We start from the raw sequence: 17,267 nt of genomic DNA on the forward strand, positions 1-17,267 counted from the left end.
TCAGACCTCAGTCCTCAACAATCAGCTGTCAATACTCAATCCTCAATAGAATATCACCAACTCACAGTTTTCAATACCCAATACTCAATCTGCAATCTTCAAAACTCTATCCACAAACATCAATTCTCATCATTCAACACTCAACACTCAGTCCCCAATCCTCGATCTTCAATACTCAATCCTCAATCCTCAATCCTCAGTCCTCAATCTTCAATCCCTCACCCTCAATCCTCAATCCTCAATCCTCAATCGTCAGGTTTCAATCCTCAATACTCAATTTTCAATACTTCATCCTCAATCCTCTATCCTCAATCCTCAATCCTCAATCCTCAATCCTCAACCCTCTATCCTCAATCCTCAATCCTCAGTCCTCAGTCCTCAAACCTCAATCCTCAATTCTCAATACTCAATCCTCAATCCTCAATACTCAATCCCCAATCCTCAATCTTCAATCCTCAATACTCAATCCTCAACCCTCAATCCTCATTCTTCAATCCTCAATACCCAATCCTCAATCTTCAATCCTCAATCCTCAATCCTCAATTCTCAATCCTCATTCCTCAATCCACATTCTTCAATCCTCCATACCCAATACTCAATCTTCAATCCTCATTCCTCAACCCTCAATTCTCAATCCTCAATCCTCAATCGTCAGGCTTCAATCCTCAATACTCAATCTTCAATACTTCAACCTCAATACTCAATCCTCAATCCTCAATCCTCAATCGTCAGGCTTCAATCCTCAATACTCAATCTTCAATCGTCAATACTCAATCCTCAATTCTCGATCCTCAATCCTCACTCCTCAGTCCTCAAACATCAATCCTCAACCCTCAGCCCTCATCCTCAATCCTCAATCCTCAATCTTCAATCCTCAATCCTCAATACTCAATCCCCAATCCTCAATCTTCAATCCTCAATACTCAATCTTCAATCCTCAATCCTCAATCATCAACCCTCAATCCTCAATCTTCAATCTTCAATCCTCAATATTCAATATTCAATCCTCAATCCTCAATCCTCAATCCTCAAAACTCAATCCGCAGTCCTCAATCCTCAATCCTCAATACTCAACCATCAATCCTCAATTCTCAATACACAATAGAATATCCTGAATTCTCAGGATTCAATACTCAAACCTCAACACTCAACATTCAGCCCTCATCCTCAAACCTCAATCCTCAATCCTCAATCCTCGATCCTCAATACCAATCCTCATTACTCAATCTTCAATCCTCAATCCTCAATCCTCAATCCTCAATCCTCAATCCTCAATCCTCAGTAATCAATCCTCAATCTTCAATACTCAATCGTCAATCCTCATTCCTCAATCCTCATTCCTCAATCCTCATTCTTTAATCCTCCATACCCAATCCTCAATTTTCAATCCTCAATCCTCAATCTTCAGTTCTCAATCCTCAATCCTCAGTCCTCAGTCCTCAAACCTCAATCCTCAGCCCTCAGCCCTCAGCCCTCATACTCAGTCCTCAATCCTCAATCTTCAATCCTCAATCCACAATACTCAATCCTCAATCCTCAATCTTCAATCCTCAATACTCAATCTTCAATCCTCAATCCTCAATCCTCAATCCTCAATCCTCAATCCTCATTCTTCAATCCTCAATAACCAATCCTCAATCTTCAATCCTCAATCCTCAATCCTCAATTCTCAATCCTCAATCCTCAATCCTCAGACCTCAATCCTCAATCATCAATCCTCAATACTCAATCTTCAATCTTCAATCCTCAATCCTCAATCCTCAGTCCTCATTCTTCAATACTCAACACCCAGTCCTCAATCTTCAATCCTGAATCCTCAATCCTCAATCCTCAATTCTGAACACTCAATCCTCAATCCTCAATCTTCAATCCTCAATCCTCAATCCTCAATCCTCAATCCTCAATCCTCAGACCTCAATCCTCAATCTTCAATACTCAATACTCAATCTTCAATCCTCAATCCTCAATCCTCAATCCTCAATCCTCATTCTTCAATCCTCAACACCCAATCGTCAATCTTCAATCCTCAATCCTCAATCCTCAATTCTCAATCCTCAATCCTCAATCCTCAGACCTCAAACATCAATACTCAACCCTCAGTCCTCGTCCTCAATCCACAACCCTCAATCATCGATCCTCAATATTCAATCATCAATATTCAATATTCAATCGTCAATCCTCAATCCTCAATACTCAGTCCTCAATCCTCAATCCTCAATACTCAACCATCAATCCTCAATTCTCAAACTCAATAGAAGATCCTGAATTCTCAGGATACAATACTCAAACCTCAACACACAACCCTCAGCCCTCATCCTCAATCCTAAATCCGCAATCCTCAATCCTCAATTCTCAATCCTCAATCCTCAGTCCTCAGTCCTCAAACCTCAATCCTCAATTCTCAATACTCAATCCTCAATCCTCAATACTCAATCCCCAATCCACAACCTTCAATCCTCAATACTCAATCCTCAACCCTCAATCCTCATTCTTCAATCCTCAATACCCAATCCTCAATCTTCAATCCTCAATCCTCAATCCTCAATTCTCAATACTCAATCCTCAATCCTCAGACCTCAATCCTCAATCTTCAATCCTCAGCCCTCAGTCCTCAAACCTCAATCCTCAATTCTCAATACTCAATCCTCAATCCTCAATACTCAATCCCCAATCCTCAATCTTCAATCCTCAATACTCAATCCTCAATCCTCAATCCTCAACCCTCTATCCTCAATCCTCAATCCTCAGTCCTCAGTCCTCAAACCTCAATCCTCAATTCTCAATACTCAATCCTCAATCCTCAATACTCAATCCCCAATCCTCAATCTTCAATCCTCAATACTCAATCCTCAACCCTCAATCCTCATTCTTCAATCCTCAATACCCAATCCTCAATCTTCAATCCTCAATCCTCAATCCTCAATTCTCAATCCTCATTCCTCAATCCACATTCTTCAATCCTCCATACCCAATACTCAATCTTCAATCCTCATTCCTCAACCCTCAATTCTCAATCCTCAATCCTCAATCGTCAGGCTTCAATCCTCAATACTCAATCTTCAATACTTCAACCTCAATACTCAATCCTCAATCCTCAATCCTCAATCGTCAGGCTTCAATCCTCAATACTCAATCTTCAATCGTCAATCGTCAATCCTCATTCCTCAGTCCTCATTCTTCAATCCTCCATACCCAGTCCTCAATCTTCAATACTCAATCCTCAATCCTCAGTCCTCAAACCTCAAACCTGAATCCTCAATCCTGAATCCTCAATCTTCAGACCTCAGTCCTCAACAATCAGTTGTCAATTCTCAATCCTCAATAGAATATCATCAATTCACAGTTTTCAATACCCAATACTCAATCAGCAATCTTCAAATGTCTATCCACGAACATCAATCCTCATCATTCAACCCTCAACACTCAGTCCCCAATCCTCAATCTTCAATCCTCAATCCTCAATCCTCAATCCTCAATCCTCAATCATCAACCTTCAACCCTCAATACTCAATCTTCAATCCTCCATCCTCAATCCTCAATCATCAATCCTCAACCCTCAATCGTCTGGCTTCAATCCCTAATACTCAATCTTCAATCCTCAATCCTCAATCCTCATTCCTCAATCCTGATTCTTCAATCCTCCATACCCAATCCTCAATCTTCAATCCTCAATACTCAATCCTCAATTCTCGATCCTCAATCCTCACTCCTCAGTCCTCAAACATCAATCCTCAACCCTCAGCCCTCATCCTCAATCCTCAATCCTCAATCTTCAATCCTCAATCCTCAATACTCAATCCCCAATCCTCAATCTTCAATCCTCAATACTCAATCTTCAATCCTCAATCCTCAATCATCAATCCTCAATCCTCAATCTTCAATCTTCAATCCTCAATATTCAATATTCAATCCTCAATCCTCAATCCTCAATCCTCAAAACTCAATCCGCAGTCCTCAATCCTCAATCCTCAATACTCAACCATCAATCCTCAATTCTCAATACACAATAGAATATCCTGAATTCTCAGGATTCAATACTCAAACCTCAACACTCAACATTCAGCCCTCATCCTCAAACCTCAATCCTCAATCCTCAATCCTCGATCCTCAATACCAATCCTCATTACTCAATCTTCAATCCTCAATAACCAATCCTCAATCCTCAATCCTCAATCCTCATTCTTTAATCCTCCATACCCAATCCTCAATCTTCAATCCTCAATCCTCAATCTTCAGTTCTCAATCCTCAATCCTCAGTCCTCAGTCCTCAAACCTCAATCCTCAGCCCTCAGCCCTCAGCCCTCATACTCAGTCCTCAATCCTCAATCTTCAATCCTCAATCCACAATACTCAATCCTCAATCCTCAATCTTCAATCCTCAATACTCAATCTTCAATCCTCAATCCTCAATCCTCAATCCTCAATCCTCAATCCTCATTCTTCAATCCTCAATAACCAATCCTCAATCTTCAATCCTCAATCCTCAATCCTCAATTCTCAATCCTCAATCCTCAATCCTCAGACCTCAATCCTCAATCATCAATCCTCAATACTCAATCTTCAATCTTCAATCCTCAATCCTCAATCCTCAATCCTCATTCTTCAATACTCAACACCCAGTCCTCAATCTTCAATCCTCAATCCTCAATCCTCAATCCTCAATTCTGAACACTCAATCCTCAATCCTCAATCTTCAATCCTCAATCCTCAATCCTCAATCCTCAATCCTCAATCCTCAGACCTCAATCCTCAATCTTCAATACTCAATACTCAATCTTCAATCCTCAATCCTCAATCCTCAATCCTCAATCCTCATTCTTCAATCCTCAACACCCAATCGTCAATCTTCAATCCTCAATGCTCAATCCTCATTTCTCAATCCTCAATCCTCAATCCTCAGACCTCAAACATCAATACTCAACCCTCAGTCCTCGTCCTCAATCCACAACCCTCAATCATCGATCCTCAATATTCAATCATCAATATTCAATATTCAATCGTCAATCCTCAATCCTCAATACTCAGTCCTCAATCCTCAATCCTCAATACTCAACCATCAATCCTCAATTCTCAAACTCAATAGAAGATCCTGAATTCTCAGGATACAATACTCAAACCTCAACACACAACCCTCAGCCCTCATCCTCAATCCTAAATCCGCAATCCTCAATCCACAATTCTCAATCCTCAATCCTCAGTCCTCAGTCCTCAAACCTCAATCCTCAATTCTCAATACTCAATCCTCAATCCTCAATACTCAATCCCCAATCCACAATCTTCAATCCTCAATACTCAATCCTCAACCCTCAATCCTCATTCTTCAATCCTCAATACCCAATCCTCAATCTTCAATCCTCAATCCTCAATCCTCAATTCTCAATACTCAATCCTCAATCCTCAGACCTCAATCCTCAATCTTCAATCCTCAATACTCAATCTTCAATCCTGAATCCTCAATCCTCAATCCTCAGTCCTCATTCTTTAATCCTCAACACCCAATCGTCAATCTTCAATCCTCAATCCTCAATCCTCAATTCTCAATCCTCAATCCTCAATCCTCAGACATCAAACATCAATACTCAACCCTCGGTCCTCGTCGTCGATCCACAACACTCAATCCTCGATCCTCAATCTTCAATCATCAATATTCAATATTCAATCCTCAATCCTCAATCCTCAATACTCAATACTCAATCCTCAATCCTCAATCCTCAATACTCAACCATCAATCCTCAATTCTCAAACTCAATAGAAAATCCTGAATTCTCAGGATTCAATACTCAAACCTCAACACACAGACCTCAGCCCTCATCCTCAATCCTCAATCCTCAATCCTCAATCCTCAACACTCAATCCTCAATCCTCAATCTTCAATCCTCAATACTCAATATTCAATCCTCCATCCTCAATCCTCAATCCTCAATCCTCAATCCTCAATCGTCTGGCTTCAATCCTCAATACTCAATCTTCAACCCTCAATCCTCAATCCTCATTCCTCAATCCTCATTCTTCAATCCTCCACACCCAATCCTCAATCTTCAATCTTCAATCCTCAACTCTCAATCCTCAATCCTCAATCCTCATTCTTCAATCCTCAATACCCAATCCTCAATCCTCAGTCCTCAACCCTCAATCCTCAAACCTCAAACCTCAATTCTCAATCCTCAATCCTCAATCCTCAATCCTCAATCTTCAATCCTCAATCTTCAATCCTCAATACTCAATCTTCAACCTTCAATCCTCATTCCTAGATCCTCAATCCTCAATCCTCAACCCTCAATCTTCAGTCCTCAACCATCAATCCTCAATCCTCAATCCTCATTCTTCAATCCTCAATACCCAATCCTCAATCCTCAGTCCTCAATCCTCAATCCTTAAACCTCAAACCTCAATCCTCAGTCCTCTGTCCTCAAACCTCAATCCTCAACCCTCAGCCCTCATCCTCAGTCCTCAATACTCAATCCTCAATTCTCAATCTTCAATCATCAATACTCAATCTTCAATAATCAACCCTCAGACCTCAAAAATCAATACTCAACCCTCAGTCCTCGTCCTCAACCCACAACAGTCATTCCTCAATCCTCAATCTTCAATCATCAATATTCAATCTTCAGTCCTCAATCCTCAATCCTCAACCCTCAATCCTCAATCCTCAATGTTCAATCCGCAATACCCTATCCTCAACCTTCAACCCTCAATCCTCAATCCTCAATCCTCGATCCTCAATCCTCAATCCTCAATCGTCAGACCTCAAACCTCATACCTGAATACTCAATCCTGAATCCTCAATCTTCAGACCTCAGTCCTCAACAATCAGCTGTCAATTCTCAATCCTCCATAGAATATCACCAACTCACAGTTTTCAATACCCAATACTCAATCTGCAATCTTCAAATCTCTATCCACAAACATCAATTCTCATCATTCAACACTCAACACTCAGTCCCCAATCCTCGATCTTCAATCCTCAATCCTCAATCCTCAATCCTCAGTCCTCAATCTTCAATCCCTCACCCTCAATCCTCAATCCTCAATCCTCAATCGTCAGGTTTCAATCCTCAATACTCAATTTTCAATACTTCATCCTCAATCCTCAATCCTCAATCCTCAATCCTCAATCGTCATGCTTCAATCCTCAATACTCAATCTTCAATCCTCAATCCTGAATCCTCATTCCTCAATCCACATTCTTCAATCCTCCATACCCAATCCTCAATCTTCAATCCTCAATCCTCAATCCTCAATTCTCAATCCTCAATCCTCAGTCCTCAACAATCAGTTGTCAAATCCTCAATCCTCAGTAGAATATCATCAATCCACAGCTTTCAATACCCAATACTCAATCTGCAATCTTCAAATCTCTATCCACAAACATCAATTCTCATCATTCAACCCTCAACACTCAGTCCCCAATCCTCAATCTTCAATCCTCAATCCTCAGTCCTCAAACCTCAATCCTCAATTCTCAATACTCAATCCTCAATCCTCAATGCTCAATCCCCAATCCTCAATCTTCAATCCTCAATACTCAATCCTCAACCCTCAATCCTCATTCTTCAATCCTCAATACCCAATCCTCAATCTTCAATCCTCAATCCTCAATCCTCAATTCTCAATCCTCATTCCTCAATCCACATTCTTCAATCCTCCATACCCAATACTCAATCTTCAATCCTCAATCCTCAACCCTCAATTCTCAATCCTCAATCCTCAATCGTCAGGCTTCAATCCTCAATACTCAATCTTCAATACTTCAACCTCAATACTCAATCCTCAATCCTCAATCCTCAATCGTCAGGCTTCAATCCTCAATACTCAATCTTCAATCGTCAATCGTCAATCCTCATTCCTCAGTCCTCATTCTTCAATCCTCCATACCCAGTCCTCAATCTTCAATACTCAATCCTCAATCCTCAGTCCTCAAACCTCAAACCTGAATCCTCAATCCTGAATCCTCAATCTTCAGACCTCAGTCCTCAACAATCAGTTGTCAATTCTCAATCCTCAATAGAATATCATCAATTCACAGTTTTCAATACCCAATACTCAATCAGCAATCTTCAAATGTCTATCCACAAACATCAATCCTCATCATTCAACCCTCAACACTCAGTCCCCAATCCTCAATCTTCAATCCTCAATCCTCAATCCTCAATCCTCAATCCTCAACCTTCAACCCTCAATACTCAATCTTCAATCCTCCATCCTCAATCCTCAATCATCAATCCTCAATCCTCAATCGTCTGGCTTCAATCCTCAATACTCAATCTTCAATCCTCAATCCTCAATCCTCATTCCTCAATCCTCATTCTTCAATCCTCCATACCCAATCCTCAATCTTCAATCCTCAATACTCAATCCTCAATTCTCGATCCTCAATCCTCACTCCTCAGTCCTCAAACATCAATCCTCAACGCTCAGCCCTCATCCTCAATCCTCAATCCTCAATCTTCAATCCTCAATCCTCAATACTCAATCCCCAATCCTCAATCTTCAATCCTCAATACTCAATCTTCAATCCTCAATCCTCAATCATCAATCCTCAATCCTCAATCTTCAATCTTCAATCCTCATACCTCGAACATCAATACTCTACCCTCAGTCCTCGTTCTCAATCCACAACAATCAATCCTCAATCCTCAATCTTCAATCATCAATATTCAATCTTCAGTCCTCAATCCTCAATCCTCAACCCTCAATCCTCAATCCTCAATGTTCAATCCGCAATACACAATCCTCAACCTTCAATCCTCAATACTCCATCCTCAATCCTCAATCCTCAATCCTCAATCCTCAATCGTCAGGCTTCAATCCTCAATACTCAATCTTCAATCCTCAATCCTCAATCCTCATTCCTCAATCCTCATTCTTTAATCCTCCATACCCAATCCTCAATCTTCAATCCTCAATCCTCAATCTTCAGTTCTCAATCCTCAATCCTCAGTCCTCAGTCCTCAAACCTCAATCCTCAGCCCTCAGCCCTCATCCTCAATCCTCAATCCTCAATCTTCAATCCTCAATCCACAATACTCAATCCTCAATCCTCAATCTTCAATCCTCAATACTCAATCTTCAATCCTCAATCCTCAATCCTCAATCCTCAATCCTCAATCCTCAATCCTCAATCCTCAATCCTCAGACCTCAATCCTCAATCTTCAATACGCAATACTCAATCTTCAATCCTCAATCCTCAATCCTCAATCCTCAATCCTCATTCTCCAATCCTCAACACCCAATCGTCAATCTTCAATCCTCAATCCTCAATCCTCAATTCTCAATCCTCAATCCTCAATCCTCAGACCTCAAACATCAATACTCAACCCTCAGTCCTCGTCCTCAATCCACAACCCTCAATCCTCGATCCTCAATATTCAATCATCAATATTCAATATTCAATCCTCAATCCTCAATCCTCAATACTCAGTCCTCAATCCTCAATCCTCAATACTCAAGCATCAATCCTCAATTCTCAAACTCAATAGAAGATCCTGAATTCTCAGGATACAATACTCAAACCTAAACACACAACCCTCAGCCCTCATCCTCAATCCTCAATCCTCAATCCTCAATCCTCAATTCTCAATCCTCAATCCTCAGTCCTCAGTCCTCAAACCTCAATCCTCAATTCTCAATACTCAATCCTCAATCCTCAATACTCAATCCCCAATCCACAATCTTGAATCCTCAATACTCAATCCTCAACCCTCAATCCTCATTCTTCAATCCTCAATACCCAATCCTCAATCTTCAATCCTCAATCCTCAATCCTCAATTCTCAATACTCAATCCTCAATCCTCAGACCTCAATTCTCAATCTTCAATCCTCAATACTCAATCTTGAATCCTCAATCCTCAATCCTCAATCCTCAATCTTCAGACCTCAAACCTCATACCTGAATACTCAATCCTGAATCCTCAATCTTCAGAACTCAGTCCTCAACAATCAGTTGTCAATTCTCAATTCTCAATAGAATATCATCAACTCACAGTTTTCAATACCCAATACTGAATCTGCAATCTTCAAATCTCTATCCACAAACATCAATTCTCATCATTCAACACTCAACACTCAGTCCCCAATCCTCAATCTTCAATCCTCAATCCTCAATCCTCAATCATCAATCCTCAATCTTCAATCCTCCACCCTAAATCCTCAATCCTCAATACTCAATCCTCAATCGTCAGGCTTCAATCCTCAATACTCAAGCTTCAATACTTCATCCTCAATCCTCATTCCTCAATCCACATTCTTCAATCCTCCATACCCAATCCTCAATCTTCAATCCTCAATCCTCAATCCTCAATTCTCAATCCTCAGTCCTCTGTCCTCAGTCCTCAAACCTCAATCCTCAACCCTCAGCCCTCATCCTCAATCCTCAATCCTCAATCTTCAATCCTCAATCCTCAATCCTCAATCGTCAGGCTTCAATCCTCAATACTCAATCTTCAATACTTCAACCTCAATACTCAATCCTCAATCCTCAATACTCAATCGTCAGGCTTCAATCCTCAATACTCAATCTTCAATCCTCAATCGTCAATCCTCATTCCTCAATCCTCATTCTTCAATCCTCCATACCCAGTCCTCAATCTTCAACCCTCAATCCTCAATCCTCAGTCCACAAACCTCAAACCTGAATCCTCAATCCTGAATCCTCAATAGTCTGGCTTCAATCCTCAATACTCAATCTTCAACCTTCAACCCTCAATCCTCAACCCTCAATCCTCAATCCTCAATCCTCAATCCTCAGACCTCAAACCTCATACCTGAATACTCAATCCTGAATCCTCAATCTTCAGAACTCAGTCCTCAACAATCAGTTGTCAATTCTCAATTCTCAATAGAATATCATCAACTCACAGTTTTCAATACCCAATACTGAATCTGCAATCTTCAAATCTCTATCCACAAACATCAATTCTCATCATTGAACACTCAACACTCAGTCCCCAATCCTCAATCTTCAATCCTCAATCCTCAATCCTCAATCATCAATCCTCAATCTTCAATCCTCCACCCTAAATCCTCAATCCTCAATCCTCAATCCTCAATCGTCAGGCTTCAATCCTCAATACTCAAGCTTCAATACTTCATCCTCAATCCTCATTCCTCAATCCACATTCTTCAATCCTCCATACCCAATCCTCAATCTTCAATCCTCAATCCTCAATCCTCAATTCTCAATCCTCAGTCCTCTGTCCTCAGTCCTCAAACCTCAATCCTCAACCCTCAGCCCTCATCCTCAATCCTCAATCCTCAATCTTCAATCCTCAATCCTCAATCCTCAATCGTCAGGCTTCAATCCTCAATACTCAATCTTCAATACTTCAACCCCAATACTCAATCCTCAGTCCTCAATACTCAATCGTCAGGCTTCAATCCTCAATACTCAATCTTCAATCCTCAATCGTCAATCCTCATTCCTCAATCCTCATTCTTCAATCCTCCATACCCAGTCCTCAATCTTCAATCCTCAATCCTCAATCCTCAGTCCACAAACCTCAAACCTGAATCCTCAGTCCTGAATCCTCAATCTTCAGACCTCAGTCCTCAACAATCAGTTGTCAATTCTCAATCCTCAATAGAATATCATCAATTCACAGTTTTCAATACCCAATGCTCAATCAGCAATCTTCAAATCTCTATCCACAAACATCAATTCTCATCATTCAACCCTCAACACTCAGTCCCCAATCCTCAATCTTCAATCCTCAATCCTCAATCCTCAATCCTCAATCCTCAATCTTCAACCCTCAATACTCAATCTTCAATCCTCCATCCTCAATCCTCAATCCTCAATCCTCAATCCTCAATCGTCTGGCTTCAATCCCCAATACTCAATCTTCAACCCTCAATCCTCAATCCTCATTCCTCAATCCTCATTCTTCAATCCTCCACACCCAATCCTCAATCTTCAATCTTCAATCCTCAACCCTCAATCCTCAATCCTCAATCCTCATTCTTCAATCCTCAATACCCAATCCTCAATCCTCAGTCCTCAACCCTCAATCCTCAAACCTCAAACCTCAATCCTCAGTCCTCTGTCCTCAAACCTAAATCCTCAATCCTCAATCCTCAATCTTCAATCCTCAATACTCAGTCTTTAATCCTCAATCCTCAATCCTCAATCCTCAATCCTCAGTTATGAATCCGCAATCTTCAACACTCAATCGTCAAGCCTCAGTCCTCAATCCTCAATCCTCAATCCTCGTTCCTCAAACCTCAATCCTCAACCCTCAGTCCTCATCCTCAATTCTCAATTCTCAATCCTCAATCCTCAATCCTCAATCCTCAATCTTCAATCCTCAATCTTCAATCCTCAATACTCAATCTTCAACCTTCAATCCTCATTCCTAGATCCTCAATCCTCTATCCTCAACCCTCAATCTTCAGTCCTCAACCATCAATCCTCAATCCTCAATCCTCATTCTTCAATCCTCAATACCCAATCCTCAATCCTCAGTCCTCAATCCTCAATCCTTAAACCTCAAACCTCAATCCTCAGTCCTCTGTCCTCAAACCTCAATCCTCAACCCTCAGCCCTCATCCTCAGTCCTCAATACTCAATCCTCAATTCTCAATCTTCAATCATCAATACTCAATCTTCAATAATCAACCCTCAACCCTCAATCCTCAATACTCAATCCTCAATAGTCAATCCTCAATCCCCAATCCTCAATCTTCAATCCTCAGTCCTCAATCCTCAATCCTCAATCCTCAATCTTCAAAACTCAATACTCAATCTTTAATCCTCAATCCTCAATCCTCAATCCTAAATCCTCAATCCTCAGTCCTCAATCTTCAATCCTCAATACTCCGTCTTCAATCCTCAATCCTCAATCCTCAATCCTCAAACCTCATTCTTCAATCCTCAACACCCAATTCTCAATCTTCAATCCTCAATCCTCAATCCTCAATTCTCAATCCTCAACCCTCAATCCTCAGACCTCAAAAATCAATACTCAACCCTCAGTCCTCGTCCTCAACCGACAACAGTCATTCCTCAATCCTCAATCTTCAATCATCAATATTCAATCTTCAGTCCTCAATCCTCAATCCTCAACCCTCAATCCTCAATCCTCAATGTTCAATCCGCAATACCCTATCCTCAACCTTCATCCCTCAATCCTCAATCCTCAATCCTCAATCCTCAAGGCTCAATCCTCAATCGTCAGACCTCAAACCTCATACCTGAATACTCAATCCTGAATCCTCAATCTTCAGACCTCAGTCCTCAACAATCAGCTGTCAATTCTCAATCCTCAATAGAATATCACCAACTCACAGTTTTCAATACCCAATACTCAATCTGCAATCTTCAAATCTCTATCCACAAACATCAATTCTCATCATTCAACACTCAACACTCAGTCCCCAATCCTCGATCTTCAATCCTCAATCCTCAATCCTCAATCCTCAGTCCTCAATCCTCAATCCTCAATTCTCAATCCTCAATCCTCAGTCCTCAACAATCAGTTGTCAAATCCTCAATCCTCAGTAGAATATCATCAATCCACAGTTTTCAATACCCAATACTCAATCTGCAATCTTCAAATCTCTATCCACAAACATCAATTCTCATCATTCAACCCTCAACACTCAGTCCCCAATCCTCAATCTTCAATCCTCAATCCTCAATCCTCAATCCTCAATCATCAACCTTCAACCCTCAATACTCAATCTTCAATCCTCCATCCTCAATCCTCAATCATCAATCCTCAATCCTCAATCGTCTGGCTTCAATCCTCAATACTCAATCTTCAATCCTCAATCCTCAATCCTCATTCCTCAATCCTGATTCTTCAATCCTCCATACCCAATCCTCAATCTTCAATCCTCAATACTCAATCCTCAATTCTCGATCCTCAATCCTCACTCCTCAGTCCTCAAACATCAATCCTCAACCCTCAGCCCTCATCCTCAATCCTCAATCCTCAATCTTCAATCCTCAATCCTCAATACTCAATCCCCAATCCTCAATCTTCAATCCTCAATACTCAATCTTCAATCCTCAATCCTCAATCATCAATCCTCAATCCTCAATCTTCAATCTTCAATCCTCAATATTCAATATTCAATCCTCAATCCTCAATCCTCAATCCTCAAAACTCAATCCGCAGTCCTCAATCCTCAATCCTCAATACTCAACCATCAATCCTCAATTCTCAATACACAATAGAATATCCTGAATTCTCAGGATTCAATACTCAAACCTCAACGCTCAACATTCAGCCCTCATCCTCAATCCTCAATCATCAATCCTCAATCCTCGATCCTCAATACCAATCCTCATTACTCAATCTTCAATCCTCAATCCTCAATCCTCAATCCTCAATCCTCAATCCTCAATCCTCAGTAATCAATCCTCAATCTTCAATACTCAATCGTCAATCCTCAGTCCTCAATCCTCAATCCTCAATCCTCGATCCTCAAACCTCAATCCTCAACCCTCAGCCCTCATCCTCAATTCTCAATTCTCAATTCTCTATCCTCAATCCTCAATCCTTAATCTTCAATCCTCAATAATCAATCTCCAATCCTGGATACTCAATCCCAAAGCCTCAATGCTTAATCCTCAACCTTCAACCGTCAATCCCCAGTCCTCAATCTTCAATCCTCAATGCTCAATCCTCAATCCTCAATCCTCAATCCTCAGTAATCAATCCTCAATCTTCAATTCTCAATCCTCAATACTCAATCCTTAATCGTCAATCCTCAATCCCCAATCTTCAATCTTCAAACCTCAATCCTCAATCCTCAATCCTGAATCCTCAATCTTCAATCCTCAATACTCAATCTTCCATCCTCAATCCTCAATCCTCAATCCTCAGTCCTCAATCCTCAATGCCCAAACTTCAATCCTCAATACACAGTCTTCAATCCTCAATCCTCAATGCTCAATCCACAATCCTCATTCTTCAATCCTCAATACCCAATCCTCAATCTTCAATCCTCAATCCTGAATCCTCAATTCTCAATACTCAATCCTCAATCCTCATACCTCAAACATCAATACTCTACCCTCAGTCCTCGTTCTCAATCCACAACAATCAATCCTCAATCCTCAATCTTCAATCATCAATATTCAATCTTCAGTCCTCAATCCTCAATCCTCAACCCTCAATCCTCAATCCTCAATGTTCAATCCGCAATACACAATCCTCAACCTTCAATCCTCAATACTCCATCCTCAATCCTCAATCCTCAATCCTCAATCCTCAATCGTCAGGCTTCAATCCTCAATACTCAATCTTCAATCCTCAATCGTCAATCCTCATTCCTCAATCCTCATTCTTTAATCCTCCATGCCCAATCCTCAATCTTCAATCCTCAATCCTCAATCTTCAGTTCTCAATCCTCAATCCTCAGTCCTCAGTCCTCAAACCTCAATCCTCAGCCCTCAGCCCTCAGCCCTCATCCTCAATCCTCAATCCTCAATCTTCAATCCTCAATCCACAATACTCAATCCTCAATCCTCAATCTTCAATCCTCAATACTCAATCTTCAATCCTCAATCCTCAATCCTCAATCCTCAATCCTCAATCCTCAATCATCAATCCTCAATACTCAGTCTTCAATCCTCAATCCTCAATCCTCAATCCTCAATGCTCAATCCTCAATCCTCAATCCTCAACCCTCAACCTTAAATCCTCAATACTCAATCTGCAATCCTCAATCCTCAATCCTCAACACTCAATCCTCATTCTTCAATCCTCAATAACCAATCCTCAATCTTCAATCCTCAATCCTCAATCCTCAATTCTCAATCCTCAATCCTCAATCCTCAGACCTCAATCCTCAATCATCAATCCTCAATACTCAATCTTCAATCTTCAATCCTCAATCCTCAATCCTCAATCCTCATTCTTCAATACTCAACACCCAGTCCTCAATCTTCAATCCTCAATCCTCAATCCTCAATACTCAATTCTGAACACTCAATCCTCAATCCTCAACCTTCAATCCTCAATCCTCAATCCTCAATCCTCAATCCTCAATCCTCAATCCTCAGACCTCAATCCTCAATCTTCAATACTCAATACTCAATCTTCAATCCTCAATCCTCAATCCTCAATCCTCAATCCTCATTCTTCAATCCTCAACACCCAATCGTCAATCTTCAATCCTCAATCCTCAATCCTGAATTCTCAATCCTCAATCCTCAATTCTCAATCCTCAATCTTCCATCCTCAATCCTCAATCCTCAATCCTCAATCCTCAATCCTCAATGCCCAAACTTCAATCCTCAATACACAGTCTTCAATCCTCAATCCTCAATGCTCAATCCACAATCCTCATTCTTCAAACCTCAATACCCAATCCTCAACCTTCAATCCTCAATACTCCATTCTCAATCCTCAATCCTCAATCCCGAATCCTCAATCGTCAGGCTTCAATCCTCAATACTCAATCTTCAATCCTCAATCCTCAATCCTCATTCCTCAATCCTCATTCTTTAATCCTCCATACCCAATCCTCAATCTTCAATCCTCAATCCTCAATCTTCAGTTCTCAATCCTCAATCCTCAGTCCTCAGTCCTCAAACCTCAATCCTCAACCCTCAGCCCTCATCCTCAATCCTCAATCCTCAATCCTCAATCCTGAATCCTCAATCTTCAATCCTCAATACTCAATCTTCCATCCTCAATCCTCAATCCTCAATCCTCAATCCTCAATCCTCAATGCCCAAACTTCAATCCTCAATACACAGTCTTCAATCCTCAATCCTCAATGCTCAATCCACAATCCTCATTCTTCAATCCTCAATACCCAATCCTCAATCTTCAATCCTCAATCCTGAATCCTCAATTCTCAATACTCAATCCTCAATCCTCATACCTCGAACATCAATACTCTACCCTCAGTCCTCGTTCTCAATCCGCAACAATCAATCCTCAATCCTCAATCCTCAATCTTCAATCATCAATATTCAATCTTCAGTCCTCAATCCTCAATCCTCAACCCTCAATCCTCAATCTTCAATGTTCAATCCGCAATACACAATCCTCAACCTTCAATCCTCAATACTCCATCCTCAATCCTCAATCCTCAATCCTCAATCCTCAATCGTCAGGCTTCAATCCTCAATACTCAATCTTCAATCCTCAATCCTCAATCCTCATTCCTCAATCCTCATTCTTTAATCCTCCATACCCAATCCTCTATCTTCAATCCTCAATCCTCAATCTTCAGTTCTCAATCCTCAATCCTCAGTCCTCAGTCCTCAAACCTCAATCCTCAGCCCTCAGCCGTCATCCTCAATCC

This window comes from Calliopsis andreniformis, unplaced genomic scaffold (assembly GCF_051401765.1).
Source record: "Calliopsis andreniformis isolate RMS-2024a unplaced genomic scaffold, iyCalAndr_principal scaffold0041, whole genome shotgun sequence".
Taxonomy (NCBI): Eukaryota; Metazoa; Arthropoda; class Insecta; order Hymenoptera; family Andrenidae; genus Calliopsis; species Calliopsis andreniformis.